This window comes from Anser anser, assembly GCF_964211835.1.
Source record: "Anser anser genome assembly, chromosome: 11".
Taxonomy (NCBI): Eukaryota; Metazoa; Chordata; class Aves; order Anseriformes; family Anatidae; genus Anser; species Anser anser.
This window is the reverse complement of record NC_139732.1, coordinates 15,314,000-15,330,176: the sequence shown is the minus strand read 5'-3', so window position 1 is coordinate 15,330,176 and position 16,177 is coordinate 15,314,000. Positions and strand designations below refer to the sequence as shown.

The window sequence follows — 16,177 nt, the reverse complement described above, 5'->3', positions numbered from 1 at the left end:
TACAGCAGTGACCTCACTTTTACTATTTGTTTCTCCAGAATCATATCTCATGGTCTCCATGCAGACAAGTCCCTTACGGGACTCGGTGTTTATCCAAACAAGAGTTCCAGAGCTTTATCCAAAATGAAAAAAAAAGCAGCATCACAAACATTACCATAGAAACAACGACAGACATAGTTATTAAGGAAAATGAAAAGTAGAAGGTAACTTAAGATAGTTTCCTTTAACAGATAACGCTAACAAGATGGAAACGAATTTTATTAAGCACTGAATGATCAAAGGATATTACTATGCCTTTTATTTAAACAGGCAACTATAACTGACAAAAAATCAAGCGAAAAGCCTGATTCTGCAACCTTTATAGACCTTCAGTAACATCCTCTTGATTCAATTCATCACAGTTTTATATCATCCTCTGATTTTCTTTTGCCTGACTGTCCTACAATTGTCTCTATGGCATCTTCTCCATACTCTGAACGTAAAAATGTGATCTCATTTAAGTCGTTAGAATTAGGGGCAATGGACATTATATAGCACTTTTCAACAATGCAACACTGCTCTCACTGTTTCAATCTCCCTTTTTATATAATACTACTAACCTCAAAGAGGACAACCTTTACAATGTAATTCTCAGATTTAGGAACATCTAAGTTAAGAACATAGCAACAGTGACGAAGGTTCATCCTTCCCTCTTGCAGCTTGTTATTATGTGCAGCTTCACAGAAAAATTAACTGTAAGTAAAAACTATAAGGAAGACCCAGACTATACTCCACGTGTTTCTGACTGTGCATTGCCTCTAATGTCTCTAGGATTCCACAAATTTATCCTAATAATGAACTTGCCAGTGAGCCCGTCTGCAGATTCTAGAAAGCTACACATCACAACTCCTCTGCAGCATCTTTACTTTTGTCTGTTGTTTTGCTGTTCATCTTGACATGTATGTGCTCCTAAAAAAATTATTTCCAGACCATTAAATGATGGGTACATCACTCTCCATAAGATCTTGTGTCAAGTTCCAGATTTCTGCAGACCTAATAAGATCTTTACCCACTGATGCTGAAAGAGCACAGCAATAGAAATCATGAGAAATGAGGCAAATAACTGCTGTGCCCAAACATTGCTTAGAACTGTAGATGCCTACCTTACCATCAAGTCTTAAATACTGAAAGAACATACAGAAAAAAATACATATATGTAAAAATAGGAACATGGTAAAGGTAGCGATTTTTCTGTGATGAAACTGTATGGAAGTATTGAAGAGATTTTTTTTTCTTTGTGGCTAGGTTATGTACATTCCCATTTAATAAACTTCAAAAAGCAAACTGTTGAAGAAATAAATCATTTAAAAAGACCGGTATTCAATTGCACAACAGAAGTTGTAAGACCTTTGGACATGCTCGAATTGCAGCAGAGTACTGCTGATTCCTTGATCACCCCAGTGTAGACTGGTCATCTGACATAGGAAACTGCTCATTGACATGATAATTTTTTTTTTTTAGATAATTATAGCATGGGTTACCAAGATCTTACATATGCTGTGTGAAATAAATCCCTGTCTTGACAGATGGGCTGCAGACTGCTCTCTTTTGAAGCTGAAATGGCTGTTTCTGGAATCCTGCTGAAGACAGCTTTGCCCTCTGCCAAGACAGCGGTGCGGCAACACGGCTCAAAGCAGCGCGTGGGCAGCGCAGGACCACAGTGCCGGCTTCCATTTCAGGGGGGCAAGCAGAAGCGGAGAGGAGGGACAAACATGTTTGGGACCAAAAATTAAAACAGCTCTAAAGAGCAGAAAAAACATAAGTATCAACCTCAAGGCCTGCTCTTCCTAAACTACACAGTTCTCCAGTCTAACTATGCTGGTTACACTTCAGCTCCCACTGAAATCAACAGTTAAGATAATAAGTATAGGAAATGTAGAAAGTAAATGCTGCTACAAAAAAAAAAAAAAGGAAGTAGGGAAAGTGAATGTGAAAGAAGCAGTTTACTGATTCCTCAAGATACTGCTGATGAATTTTTTATGAATAAATTTTGAGTTTATTCTGTGTGCTGTAGAACTCTCCCTAACACTTTTTAAAAAATAGGAAAACAGAGTATTACTAGTTCCTAACTATTTAAGTTATATAAAGAAACCTCTTTCACTTCAAAGTTTAATAAAACCATATCATCTTTGGAACAAAAACTCAGATTTCATACCATTCCTTCGCATTTATATTGTCAGATGAACCATGGCATTAGGCTTAAAAGCTAAGCTAGACAGCAGTACTGCTCCAAAGGCTGCATAGCAAACAAGAAAAAATAATTAAACTTTGTATGTTTACAAGTGAGAATCTGCTGTAAATAACCATGTCAAGTAGATCTTGCTGTGGGAAGGTGGGATCAGAATGCAGATAAGAAGTGACTGAAAAGGAAGGAATAGCGATCAGCAACAGGCTACAGAAGGCTTGAAGTATTTCCCCTCCTCTTGGTATTACACTGATGTGACAACTAACCTATGTATTTTCTTAAACTTGTGTCAACCACTTTTCAAAACTTATTCTCTGAAATGAAATCATAGTTTAAGACAACCTAAAGATATTTTCTAATACCTCATACCATTCTCAAAGAAATGCTTCTGCAGTTCTCCCACCAGACATTCCTGATGTTATCTTCTTGAGACAAGTTGATCAGCAGAAGAAACCATCATCAGAAGGCAGATATTTCATTGCTAATAGCAGCATTTACAGTACAGAACTACTTTTAAGAAAAGCAGGGTTGAACCAACAGATGCTGTCCGTTTGAAATCTGGCTCTTGAACAACTAAAGCCTAATTCTTTCAAGCTCTTCCTTCACAACAATAACAAAAAAAACACCCACACAAAATACTTTTGTGTTCATTTGAATCTCAAAAGCATGTTCGTTTGTGTTCTGCAAATGAACTTTACATCTTTAGTATGTGACAACTGTACATCCCTGATGAAATGGTCTACGCAACAAGCCATACCTGCATTCCAACAGGAAGGAGAGCTGCAGGATGCAATGAGCACCAGACCTAATGCACTCTATTTCAATTTTCTTTCCTACATCTTCTCTTTACAGTGCAGAAATATTGTCTCATTTGCCCTTGAAGAGATAAATTAAGAAATGCTGCTACACAAAGTTCTCTTTAAACAATTACATAGATTCTCATTTCAAAGGACATTTTAAAACCATTCTCCCTTACAAAACATTAGCATATGCTTTTTAAGTACTCCTGAAATAAAATTTATATCATCACAGTCACAGCGTTAGTCTGTCTACAGCAGCTAGTATCAGCTGCCTTGGTTTTAGGACTTGAATCAGAATCTCCTTGCTTTGAGTGTTTTCTCTCTGGGGTATAAAATTTTACCTCTTAGTCCTCCTGAAAATTAGAAGGCAATCTAAAAACATCCTCCCCTCCTGTTCCTCATCTAAGTACCCTTTTCACCATCCCTCCCTTCCAGAAATAAAGTCAGAATTCAGTAAAGATGTAAAAAAATCCCTCGTTTCTTTTCAAGAAGCAGTTTGATTTTTAATCAACTTTCTCAAGTTCTATTACTTTTAATATGTTTAATAAAAGGAATGACTCAGCAGAACAAAAATGAAGAAATTACGTAAGCACATTATAATTGTTCCAAGCCCCAATCAATACATCTTGCAATGTTACTGCATCTTCGCACGCGCAGCTCCCGACCTTGACACCTGCACATCCACCAGTCTCACTGTTAGAGCTACCATCTCTGTACGCATGCAGTAACTTGTGCTGAGCTAAATCAGCTGAGCAGTGCTGCATTGATAATCATTTTGTTCTTAAAATTACACGGTGTTTCTTGCTCCCAGTATACAATTGGATTGATTAAATAACGGTATTCATATTCATAATATTAGTGTAACAAGACAGGAATAAAAACCAGACCCTTGCGTATTTTTAGACCAACCTCTATTCAATTGAAATTCATAATGGCTCATGTTAACTTGAATTAAACTTCTACTTCCCCCGTAAGCTCTGGTTAGGAGAGGTTTTATTTTCATATGTTTCCAAATCCTGCACTTATAATTGCTTTAAAATCATCCATAAACAGGCTTAATTTCAGAGAGTCAAAAGAAAACAAGAGCATATTATTTACCACAGTTCAGCAATAAATGGAGATAAGAGCAGATTCTGCTTATATTAATTTAGGATTCTGAAAATTCTATAAAAAAACAAGATACTCATTTGAAACAGGCAATTTCCCTTGGGTTTTGTGCCAGACTTCAGTCAGAAGTGAGCCTGCTACAATGAAAATAAGGAAAAAAAATGTATTATTTTATTGTTTTTCCCCAAATAGCCTTATTATAAATACCATCAGCTAATTAATGAACATCTGAAATATTTAAACATCACCACATGGATCCATACAGTCCCTGGAATACCAAGGTTTAAATTCAAACATATTGGCACAGCAACAGGTGAAGGCGTTTGCCAAAACAGGGCATGCTTTGGAGAACACTACAAATTGCAGAATACAGACAACCTACAACCAGGTCTATTCAAACCTCAACCAACGTTAGAAAATCTGCAGTTCTCCACATAACTGCACACACACACAAGGCCAGAAGAAGTAAGGATTCTACCACACTTCATATGTACCGACCTGGATATACCAAATACACCTTTGTTTAATGATACTGATCTCAATGCTACATTCTACAGTTGTTCCACACACGCAAAAAAAAAAAAAAGCGAGACATGGTACGGAGTAAACAACTGGTCATCTTGGTATGAATTTAAAAGAAGTAAATCTTTGCTGTTTCTAATCTGGTTTCATTTATTATTTTGCTGTTGAAAAACTCAAGTTTTCATCTCTATAATTTTAGTCCAGATGGATTGCAGGCTCAGATAACAACATAAAACTGGTTAATCAACTTTCATGCCATATTTATGCTGCAACAGGGAGATTTTACTGTTGCCTGCAGTTTAGCAGTGCATACTGTGGAATACAGCCAGTGTTTTATGTATCCTTAAAATCGCAAGCTGCAGCCCATTTTGCTGTCAGTGACCCTAAACCTGCCACTAACAACAATCTCTTGTCTTTGCTGAACAGTGATTCAGTTAAATTTAATTCAAAAAATGCAATCCTGTTCCAGCAAGTAGAATTCTATTTCTCTTACGAAATTTATGAATTCTCAGTCCTACTGGTTAAACTGGGCTCTCTGACACAAGATAAAGTCAAAAAATATTCATTTCTTATTTAGCTTGTTATGGCATCGCTGCCTTCATTCTTAATGCAAGTTTTTGGCTGTATAATATATTTCTTTTACAGGAACGACATTGTAACTGTAGCTGTGATTATCATATTTTGACAATAGTACTGCTTTGGTTTTACTGGCATTACTTCCCCCAGTATGCTGAAGAACTTGGATGGAAAAACTTGTTGAAAGCTGGTATGGCATTCTGTGTTTTATAAATCACTTGTGAACATTTATGGCAGCAAGTAACTTAGTAATTAAAATCAAATTCTATGGCTTGTTCAGAAAAGTCAAGACAGATAACAGTGGCTATTTGAACCACACTAATTACATATAGCTTGCAATTAACATTATTACTCATCAGTTATAATGTATAATGCATCTTGCCTAACCACATGAGCAAGTAGTAAAAGAAGAGGGAATTAATCATCTTTCAGCAGCTGGCTTTCCTGCATCACCATCACTTTCGCAGTGGAACCAAACAAGTTCACCTACAACTTTAAGGCAGTATCAGTAGACTTCAATCAATGCATTTCATTAAGATTTGCCCTCAATGTCTTATTTCACCTATACTTGAAATCCAACAACATTAACCTATCCCACGTTGTTTTATTTTGTTTATTTAATGTAGTGTAATACCAATCAAGTGCCTATGATAAAATATTTGAAGGTTTAAATGTCACATAGAAAAGAGTTCTATCACAAAACAAAAAACCACCAAAACTGACCTGGTATTAAAACTTCCAGTACACACACACACACCCAAAAAAACCCACCACAAATTCAATATACTTTATGCCAAATAACTTTGTCTTTACAAAAACATGAAAATGCTTTCAAATTAAAAGCAGCTGCTAGGGATCTTTTTTTTTTTTTCTTTTAATCGATGACTTGTTTTCACAACCTTCTCTGGCATCAGAATACAGAAAAGATTGAACAAATTTCAAAGGCAGGTTGCCACATTAGCTTCAATTACAATAACAACGGATACCTGTCAGTGGACACTCATTGTCCTCTAGTATGAAGCATTCTGCCACTCCCTGTGATACAAAAATAAAAATATTATTTAGAATTTAAAATTATAACATGGGAAGCTATAAATTCATCAGTGGAGCAGGACTAAGTATTATCTGTGGGCACACTGGATTAAGTTGATTTTAAGGAGAATGGAAAAGCACAAAACTTACAACTATAGAAGAGTGTGAGAGAATTTGAATTGACTCAAAAATTTGGAAAAATTACAGTGAGTTCAAGTAGCAATAGTTTAACAGAATACAACTGAAGTCAATACAAGAAGTAATTTCTCAAACAGTTATAACCTACTTTAATCACGTGGCTATGAAATTTGAGAGGGATACATCTCTAGCTTCAAAAGTGCTTAAATCCCTTCCTACAATAGCACTCCCTGAAGTTTCAGTTTCCAATTTTTTTCCTTCTGCTATGAATCACTTGCCTTGCGCTCTTTACAGCCAGCCAAGACCAAGTCACAGTCTCTCAGCAGCTAACCTGGAATTTACAGTATTTTATTGACGCAACTAGTTTTGGTCTCTGAGCTTTCAAAGAAGCTGTACCTACCTATACCAAAACAGTTATTTCAATACACCCCACTTGTTTTATTACGTTCTATTTAATATTCAAGTACAATTCAATTAATTGCCAATAATCTCTATAAAAAAATGAGTCTAACTGGAAAAAGAAAAACTTATTACTGAGTAAATTACGATTCAAGTGGTATAAATAAAAAGCTGCTTTAAGTTTATCATCACATTAGCCACCACAAGCAATATCTAACAGTTCTCTGGAATGATAAAACTATCCTGACTTCCAAAAGCCATCCCACAGTTTTCATTCTTTCTATAACAATGCACCCCAAAGCACATCAACTACTCTTACCAACACATCTGGGACTCAGTAGCATAAAATGCCGTACCACCTTTGTGGGAGGACAGGCCTGTAGTATAGGCACAGACCCGGCTTTAATAAAATGCAGAAATATTCAGGTTGGCTGGGTGCCAGTAACACAAAGGAGTTGCAAGTCGTGTACCTTCTTTATAAGTTAAATAAGCATGGGAAAAACATCAGCTCCTTGCTGACGTGCCTACCCTGTTACTGGAACTCACATTGATGCGGTGTTTGTAACTGCTATGCTGCAGTCACCTTTAGGACAGTAATAGAACTTCTGAATACTCAGAGGCAAGCAAAAGCTACCGACAATTTCAAAAGGACAGAAGTAGTGTTAATTTAATCAAGGAGAAAGGTCTGCTCTGCGGACTATTATACTGAACCAAAAGGTGATTTGTTCAAAACATAGTCTAAAATACTGTTGATAGTAGGCTGAAAAAATAGTCGTGATGTCCTGTTTTTAACAGTGACCTCAGAAAAGTACAGAAATTCTAGGAACAGTGAAACTTCAGCATGGTTTTGTGTTTGGTTAATGACCAAAACAAGAACATTGATCATGTATTAATTATTAAAACAAGTGATGTTTTAATTTGAGTGATGATGGCAGAACAAGTTAAACAGTATTTTCTCATGAAGCTGTACTTTTTTTTAATGGAGCAATAAGGCCATACCAATTCAGGTAATTCAACTCCAAACAGGAACAAGGCTAACAAACAATTTCTCAAACTCTGACCTATCTCACCAGTCGTTACTCCACTGCTTTGGTGTATTGCTGTCTCTTCTTTGTCTTTTTCTGGTTTTCTTTGTTGGTGTCTTGGTGTCCCACGTTTCTCTTTTTATCTTTCTTCCTTAAAAAAAAAATAAAAATCTTTCAGCCTTCTATAATAGAAAAGTAAAATTTCAGATTATACACTAGTTACTTACTACTCTCTTTTTTTCTCATTGAGATATTTTGCAGTTTTGCACTGGAGATGCTTCTATACAAACCCAGCACACAACTCTAATCCTAGCAACTCCCTAATAGTTATTAGCACACCCCTATTAAATTTGGTGGATTAATTGTAGTTCATTAAGAATTCACCCTCAACACCAAAAATCAACTAAGTAGCTATAGCCTATTGCTGTGAAAGTGAAAAAACATCAAATTTATGCGCAAAATGGCTTCCAAGGGAAGCAATCTTCAACGGTGAGGAGCTGGTGAAAAAGAGTTCTAACTCCAGACCAACAGTATTTCCAAGACAGGGATCTGCAGAATAGTTCAGCTTTCAATACAGAGGCATCCTTGCTGACAGTAAATAAAAATAAATACATAAATAAAGATCAGTAGAAATGGATCAATAAAACATGAAAACTACAGAAAATTTTAAGTCATATCCACAGGACTTAGTGTAATAAGCGATCTTCCTTCTGCTAAAAATCTCTTCTCTAGCACTAGACTAATAAAATGTATTTTAACTGTGGTACTGCGTATATTTTAAACTCATTTAAATGTTGTCTTTAGTTTTCTACTATTTTGGCTGAGATATCTCTGTAATCATGGAGAACAATATACTCTGTTTACCTGAATGGTAAGGGAAAGTTACAGAGCTTACTAAATCATGCGTACATCCAAGGAGCTCTTGACTGTACAAAATGAAAAGAATTAATACTGTAATTTTACAGTGGTTTCTCCAGTAATCCTTAATCAGCCTCATAGTATATAACTAGAGCCACCAAAAAATTAAAGCCTTAACTCATATACCCAGGCTCCATTATGATAACTAGTCAAGTGCCCATATAAACAGATAAAGAGTATTAAGGGTTGTTTCCCATCTTCCTGCCTGAGAAGACAATCAATCCACAGAAGTACCAAAACAAGGCAGAAACTTAAAGTTTTCTAAGTATAGTTCTTATATTTTGTAGGAACTTTATATAAAGCCAAACAGTACTACAGGTACAGCTTCTTAGAACAACCTCTGAGAGTCCAGACACCAAACATCTCCAATTGAAATCATAGATTCTGTTACAGGCTCAAACTAGATTCAGATATGTTTATTACCATTAAGAAGTCCAGAAGCATACTGATGTGACACCAAGTTCCTTCTTCTGAGCCCCAAAAATGATACTACAGTGCCTAGAGTCGAACTTTGATGCAGTGACCTCAGACATCCGAACAGCACTGCCATTCAGTTAAACAGGTTGAGCAGCTCACATTGTAAGGAGAATTACAACCAGAAACCAACACGAGCCTCCCCAGTGCTGAGGACTAACCACAATGTTTTGGGTGTTTTATAAATCAGGGGAGTCCATTTTTAAACATCTCATAAGAATGGGAGTTAGTTGCTTTAGATCAAGAAGGCTACCATGGGAATCACAGAAGCACATAAATATGAAATGCTGAAAAGTTTCTTAAAATCCCATGTCCCTCTAGACACTAGATAATTTATTTTGGGATGCCATAAAGTAATTATTTCCCAAACAGATTCAAAGACTCAAAATTCTCAGAAGTTTTTGTTTGTTTGTTTGTTTTGTGTATTTTTTTTCAACACAATGGTAAACGGTAACAATAATGGAAGTATCAAAACCCTTTTAGTAAATATCAGGATAATTATAGGGTGCACAATATTCGCATTCAACTTCCATCAATCCCACAGCTCTAAGACCAAATACAATGGACTATACAGTTACTTGTGTAGTTAGTTCAGATTTTCCTGCTGAACATTCCATTATTTTATGCAATATTTATTGTATTTGGTAATTACTGAGAAACAAGTTACTAATGGAAATATCTTTCATTTAGTATTTGATTTGTAACTGATTTCTAGCCCTTGCATAACATAAACCAGCTGCAAAAGGATCACAGCAGAACTGCATGCTGTCAGAAGTCCTCATGCAATCTTTTCATAAATTGAATATTGATAACTCAGATTTTAACTATTTAATGTCAAAAATGGCTTCAATAAAGTGTTGAGATCAGTAGTTCAAATAAAACTTTAGCTAACACATAAATCTGTCACTGCAGCCTTGATCCACCACAAGGGCTCTCACAGCCCTTGAGAAATGCCGTGCAAGATCATTGCTGTTTGCCAGAACACACTCTTTAACCTAGAAGTTCAGCATATAGTCATAGAATGGGTTTTCTTTTTTTTTTTTTTTCCCCCTCTTTATGTGCTTACATCTGCAGAAGGGCCTCAGCATCTTGCAGACATCCTAGGTGTCAGTTTCTTTCGAACAATAAGCTTGTGATAATCCCTGATACAGTTGCATTAACTTTCCCTGACATGGTTTGGAGTCAGTAAGTACAGTATTTCTTTCACCCTTTTAATCACCCTTTTAATCAACCAATTCAACAAGAAATATCAGTCTGCACCACTGCTTCACTGCGAAGTGATGGAACTTTCCAGAGGGGTTCAGACCTAGAGCTTGTGACTGCTTCTCCATTACTGCTCAGGGTACTTATAACAATTATTTTCCTCCTGGTACCATAAACAGTTCGGCTTCAGATTCAAGAAATACAAGAGCAGTCCCCACATCTTTATTACCCCAACCAAAGACTCAAGCAGCTACAGAATTTTAATGACGTCCAGTGTTTAATTTGGACATTCCCAGCCCTGAGCAGCTATGGAGAATCAATGGAAGTTAGGAGATATAAACTTTTTAAAGTATTCACATCAGACCCCAGTGGGCTCCTGCTGCTCCTGCACCACGAGCCAGATGGAGGCACTCACAGCACAAACCCTTCTCTCCTGGTTGCATGCATTCATTTCACTGACAGAAGCGGACACGAACTCCAGTGTTGATCATAACACCACACCAACCCGCATTCACAGCTCAGACCGTGGGAGATGAATTCTCTAAACATATGGTGTAAGGAGGCTGCAATTCAGCCTGAGAACCACCCGCATCTTCTTAAAAGAACGAGGGATACAAAGCTGCTTTCTAACGAGTCACACGAGATGATGCTTCCTCAGATACTGCATTTAAGTGTGGCACAGTCCACAGCTGAGATTTGTGGAAGTTAACAGCCACGTACAAATTTCATTTGCACACTCCTAAAGAACCCAAAAAAAGCTTTGCATAAACTGTAAGCGTAGTCTCTTCTCACAAAGAAGCTAAGATTTAAGACATCTAAGTGTCAAGCAAAACATAGCCCATCCGCTTTCCCCTAAATATAACTTCTGTATCTTCCCAAATCACGCTCCAACAGAAGAACACGGTGCACTCGCATGGCGCATTGCCTCCCAGAGCGAGAACAGCAGAGCAGACTCAAGGCCTGGGCTGTCAAACAGCATTCCATCCCAAACTCATCCTATACACCGTGGGGAGCCTTTTCTAACCTGCCGTAAGCACCTGAATGGAGTCTAACTATTCTATGTTATTTCTGCAGTCTGCAAACTATGAATGATTGCTTAATGTTTTTCTTTTCCCCCCGATCTGTTTAGGAGATGGGGCAGTAAGGAAGTGTAAGGGAATTCTTCTTTCACTAGAAGCAAGCTATTTTAAGTAGTGTCACCAAGATTCAACCACAGAAATTTAATCTTATAAATGTTTTGAATATTAGGCTTGTAGCTCCCTACTTGAGTACAGATTTTCTTTTATCCTGGTGGTTATTGATCATGGTAGCATTGACGATGCTACAAACACAGCAATGCTTGGGGGCAGCTCTGTTTGGTAGCTAGCATCTACTATGAAGTACATTAAAAATATCTATATGTAGAGAAGGAGTCATAAAGAGGTTCTACATCCCAATACCAGAACCATACAGAACGCAATTCGTTTCAAAAGGATTAGGCAATGAACAAAGCTTGAAATACCTAACTCCATAGAGCTTCCAGTACATTTGAAATCTCTAATCACTAAATAAAATAATGCTTGTAACCAAAACTTAGTCTTTTATTATGTTGCATACATATGCAGGATTTTTGTAGAATTTCTTCATTCAGAAGATGTTCGGTAACTTAAAGGATTTCAGAAATGGACCAATAAAAGGGCAGTTTAGTATGAAATCAGCAACATTTTCAGAAGTAGGTTTTTTTTTTTTTATTAGCTATGAAGCAAATAAGATATTGGCTTTGTGTTCTTATGAAATACACACAACTGCACATGAATGTAAAAATCATGCCTCCATTACACCCATTTCCAAGCCCACTAGCATTTGCAAACATGTCTGCAAATTTGGATATTTGAAAATAGAACGTTACCATAAATTATCTGAAAACTGGTTTTAGGAGCATCTAGTTGTCCAGGTTTTTGTGTTTTTAACAGTAGTCACATTTATTACTTTGCAATACAATGCAGCTCATGTGGCACTCCTGATAATTCTGTAATAGAAATCAGCTGCTACGATTTCCTGCAGAAAGCATGATTCATTCTGGATCAAAACCAACTTAAATACTTTCTGCTTTCAGTTAGAAGTTAAAGATTTCTCTGGCACAGATGTTAAAATTGATTGGTAGATTGTTTTACTGCACTTTTAACCCTTCTCCACAAACCAAATAACCCTGAAAACTCAAGATGCCACCTAAAACCTTGGTCAAACCTATTAAAAAATTAAGACCGTAGGCAATGGAATTTTCATAGCTAAGATTGCACTTCATTGAAGGTCCAAACACTAAGAGTTGTGGTCTTTCATAAATTGTAAAAACGTATACTAAAATATTTAACAAGCACTGAGTTACGGAGAGATTATTTCATTCAGCCAAAAGCAAAAAGACAAAACTTAATTATTTGGCAAAGAACACGCTTCTTTTTCACCTTATGGTATGATTGTTATTTAAAAAAAAAAAAGTTTTAAGAATCATATTCACCAGATTCTTTTGAAAGCAGCAGAAAAATCTTTACAGTTCTCCATAGGAAATACTTTCCTTCACCATTCAGACACAATATTTTGCATTCAACCCAAGGAACTTGCACACCCATCCTTGCAAACTGTTCCCAACTCAAAACCTAGTTTAAAAGTTGGGACCCACTCCTCCAATTCTCAGGAGAAAACATAAGTAAGGTTCCCTGAATCCTTCAAAATCAGTACCTGTCATTTCAGGGTCAGGGAAGTTTTTTGCAAGACTCTGAAATGTTACTACCATGCTACAGATTAGAAAAGAAAGACATCAAATAGACTTGTTGGAAATGTGAGTCCATAGAAGGGAAAAAAAAAAAAATGAAATGAGATTTCTACTAGCCAACCCACCTCTATCTAACATTGTGGTTTTGATTTATGGTTTTGTTTTTATTCATCATCACCGAAACTTCCTTCATAGCAAATAACTGCATATTTCTGTACAATGGAATGCATGTGCGATCCATATCTTTCCCAAGTTTTCATCTACTAAGGACTTGTCCCCCACAAACTGTAAACAGCTAGCACAAAGAAGAATTACTTAATTTTTCACGTAGAACCTTCTGTTTTAGTATTTTCTGCATCTCCTCTGATTAATTAAAAGTATTGTTTTTCAACATTTGTTTATTTTCAGTGTCTAAAGCAAGCTGAAATTAACAATTTGTAGGAAGAGATTTTTGTTCTTGTACAAGCATCAGTACAGTCACAGGTTTCAGCTTTAGATCCACTGCTTTTACTTTTCACATTTGATTAAGAAATAAATACAATGTTCTCCATATTGTAGCCAGCCAATCTCTAGTATCTGGAGCCATGCTGTTACAAAGGGAAACAAAAGTGCTCTACATGTCTATTGTAACTAGATTCTGATTTCTGAGAGATGGTTCTCAGGTTTTAAGTCTAATTTATCCACTGGACTCGAACTTTGAATAAAATTGAGTTAGAGTTATATAGTAAAAATATGTATGATTTATTATGGATATTCTATCTTTATAGTCTTAATCTAATACTCTATAGTGTTTTAAATATTATACTTGATTGCAAAAATTAATCCATTTTTAGTAATAATACAGCAATGTATAATACCATATATACATGTATAGAAAGTATTAGGAACTTCTTAAAACACCTTATATAAAACAGGTACAAGCCAATATTTTTTGTTTGCATCTCTCTACTTTAAATATCTTAGAACCTTTTGGACTTGACCAGGCAACAGAAGTGTGCAAGGAAATGTGTGAATTTGCACTCACTTCTGACTGACAAATTTTAAACATGCTATTTGAATTTTGTGAAAATCTCTCCCAAAATATTATTTGCAAAAATTCTTAAATACAATATGAACTAGTCCAATAGCATGTAAGCTGTCTTTGAAAATGGGTTTGGGATTGGCATGCCCTTGACATAGTCTGGGATTGCTAAATTCAACCCACGAAAACACAACACTTCTAAAATTAGCAAAAGTGACAAAAACTGGTCTAGAAATTAAGCTTGAAAGAACGGGAGTGAGACTGAGCAGTGCGTTGCCTTTGTGAAAATAAACAGGAATGGGACTTGGGACTTAAGGCCACTTCAGAAATTTCCACAGAAAGACAAGCTTCTTGGTAGCCAGAAGAGGGAGCCAAGGATCTGGCCTAGATTCCCCAAAATCTCAGGAGAGGCGTTGCTCAGAAGATGAAGTTACATGGTAAGATTGCTCACATCATGGCTGAAAATCACTGAGAAGCTTGAAATGCTTTTATAGTTGGTTTAATTCACACAGATGGAGTTCCAGCACAGGTATTAATATCACCTTTGCTGGATGCAATACTACATTGACTTTTCTCTATCTAAACAAAACAGTATGAGAGAGTTTGGTAGGCACAGCAGTTGACGCCTTATTGTCAAAAGTCTGCTTGTTTGTTGGTGCTGGTCCTCAGCCATAAGCTATCTGACAGGAAAATCTCTGCTGGCAAGAAAAACTAAAACCAGTTTTTTTTGTTTGTTTTTGGGGGTAGACACTTCACATTATTCTATATATAAGAAATCAGATTACTTTCAAAGGCCCATTTGAAAGTTCAATCTGTTAGAAAGAAGCTAACAAGACAGAAAAAGTCAAAAACAAAAGCAATATAACCTTGTTTTTCAAATATTTATGAACATTGATTTTTGACTTGTACTTAAAAACAATGTAAAAAAAGTGTTTTAGAAAATGTGTTAGGTACTAGTAGGCATTACTGTTTTAATTACATGTGTCTGTTTAGGCTATGCAGACATGACGACAGCCTACATACATATCCTAATGTCTAGACTAAGACATTTTAGTTGTGCAACTGAAACTTAATTTCTCCTCCCGTCTCAAAAAAAAGACCTTTGTTTATGCCACTAACATGCAAATTATTCGTAAGCCATATTACTTGCCCAGAAATAACCACATAAGAAAGTAGGTACACATTTATAGAGAAGAGCTTCTAGAAGCCTTATCTTAACATTTCCTCACATCATTTGATATGCTTGGCTGGACCTCCAAGTAAAAATAAATTACCATTTTAAGTTTGAAGGTGTATTTTTGTAGTGGATAAAAATTCATGCATCTTTTTATTTGATAACTGCTTCAGGCTTTCTTTTTAGGCAGCTTCAAAAAGGGGGAATACATATATATGTTGTTTTTTTTTTTAATGCTGAGCTGCCTTTTGAAGCTGGACAAATATGAGTTACAATGTGCTTTAAGGGAAACAAAAAAGGAGCACATTAAAAACCTATCACTTGTATGAAGAAAATAAGTCCTGAAATAGGCATTTCCACAACAAAATTTATCACTATCAGACTTTTAAAATATTCTTAAGTTTACTGGAAAAGTTAAAAACACACCACCTTTCAAGTTTAAATATTGGTATGCCAAATATCTAAGTCATTATTATCGCCTAGTGACTTATGAAGCCTGTTTAGTCATTGATTTTATGCACAGAAAAATGAGTACTTCATTACGAATTAGCAGAATTACTAAGCTACCTAATTTGAAAACGTCTGCCTACAATCCTCAGCTTGGTTCAGAACATGCTTCTGCACATAATGTTTAGTCATCTTTGCCTCCAGAAGATGTTCGGAAAAGGCAGTTGCAACATCATTTATATAGCTCCTAGAATCATCATTTATTTTGTTACTAGTGTGATTCTTCACTGTAGTGGTTATATCAGCAGAGCTCCTGTTCTAGTTCTACCTCAGGAGTATAAATACCTAACACCAGAATACTGAAAAAC

The 16,177-nt window shown here is 36.1% G+C and overlaps 1 protein-coding gene across 14 annotated transcripts in view; it reads right to left on the bottom strand.

The window, feature by feature from the left end:
* CDH11 (cadherin 11) overlaps positions 1 to 16,177 on the bottom strand; it is a 464,785-nt gene that overhangs the window by 356,850 nt on the left and 91,758 nt on the right. For 7 of the 14 annotated variants that reach the window (XM_083794697.1, XM_083794684.1, XM_083794695.1 and 4 more), the window contains exons 2-3: positions 7,860 to 7,974; positions 6,216 to 6,264 (exon numbers count right to left, since the gene is read on the bottom strand). The exons of 1 other annotated variant lie outside the window; for it this stretch is intronic. The gene's annotated coding sequence lies outside the window, so the exon portion shown is untranslated. The remainder of the gene's footprint in view (positions 1 to 6,215; positions 6,265 to 7,859; positions 7,975 to 16,177) is intronic. 6 more of the 14 variants (XM_083794685.1, XM_083794687.1, XM_083794686.1 and 3 more) reach the window with 2 other exon arrangements.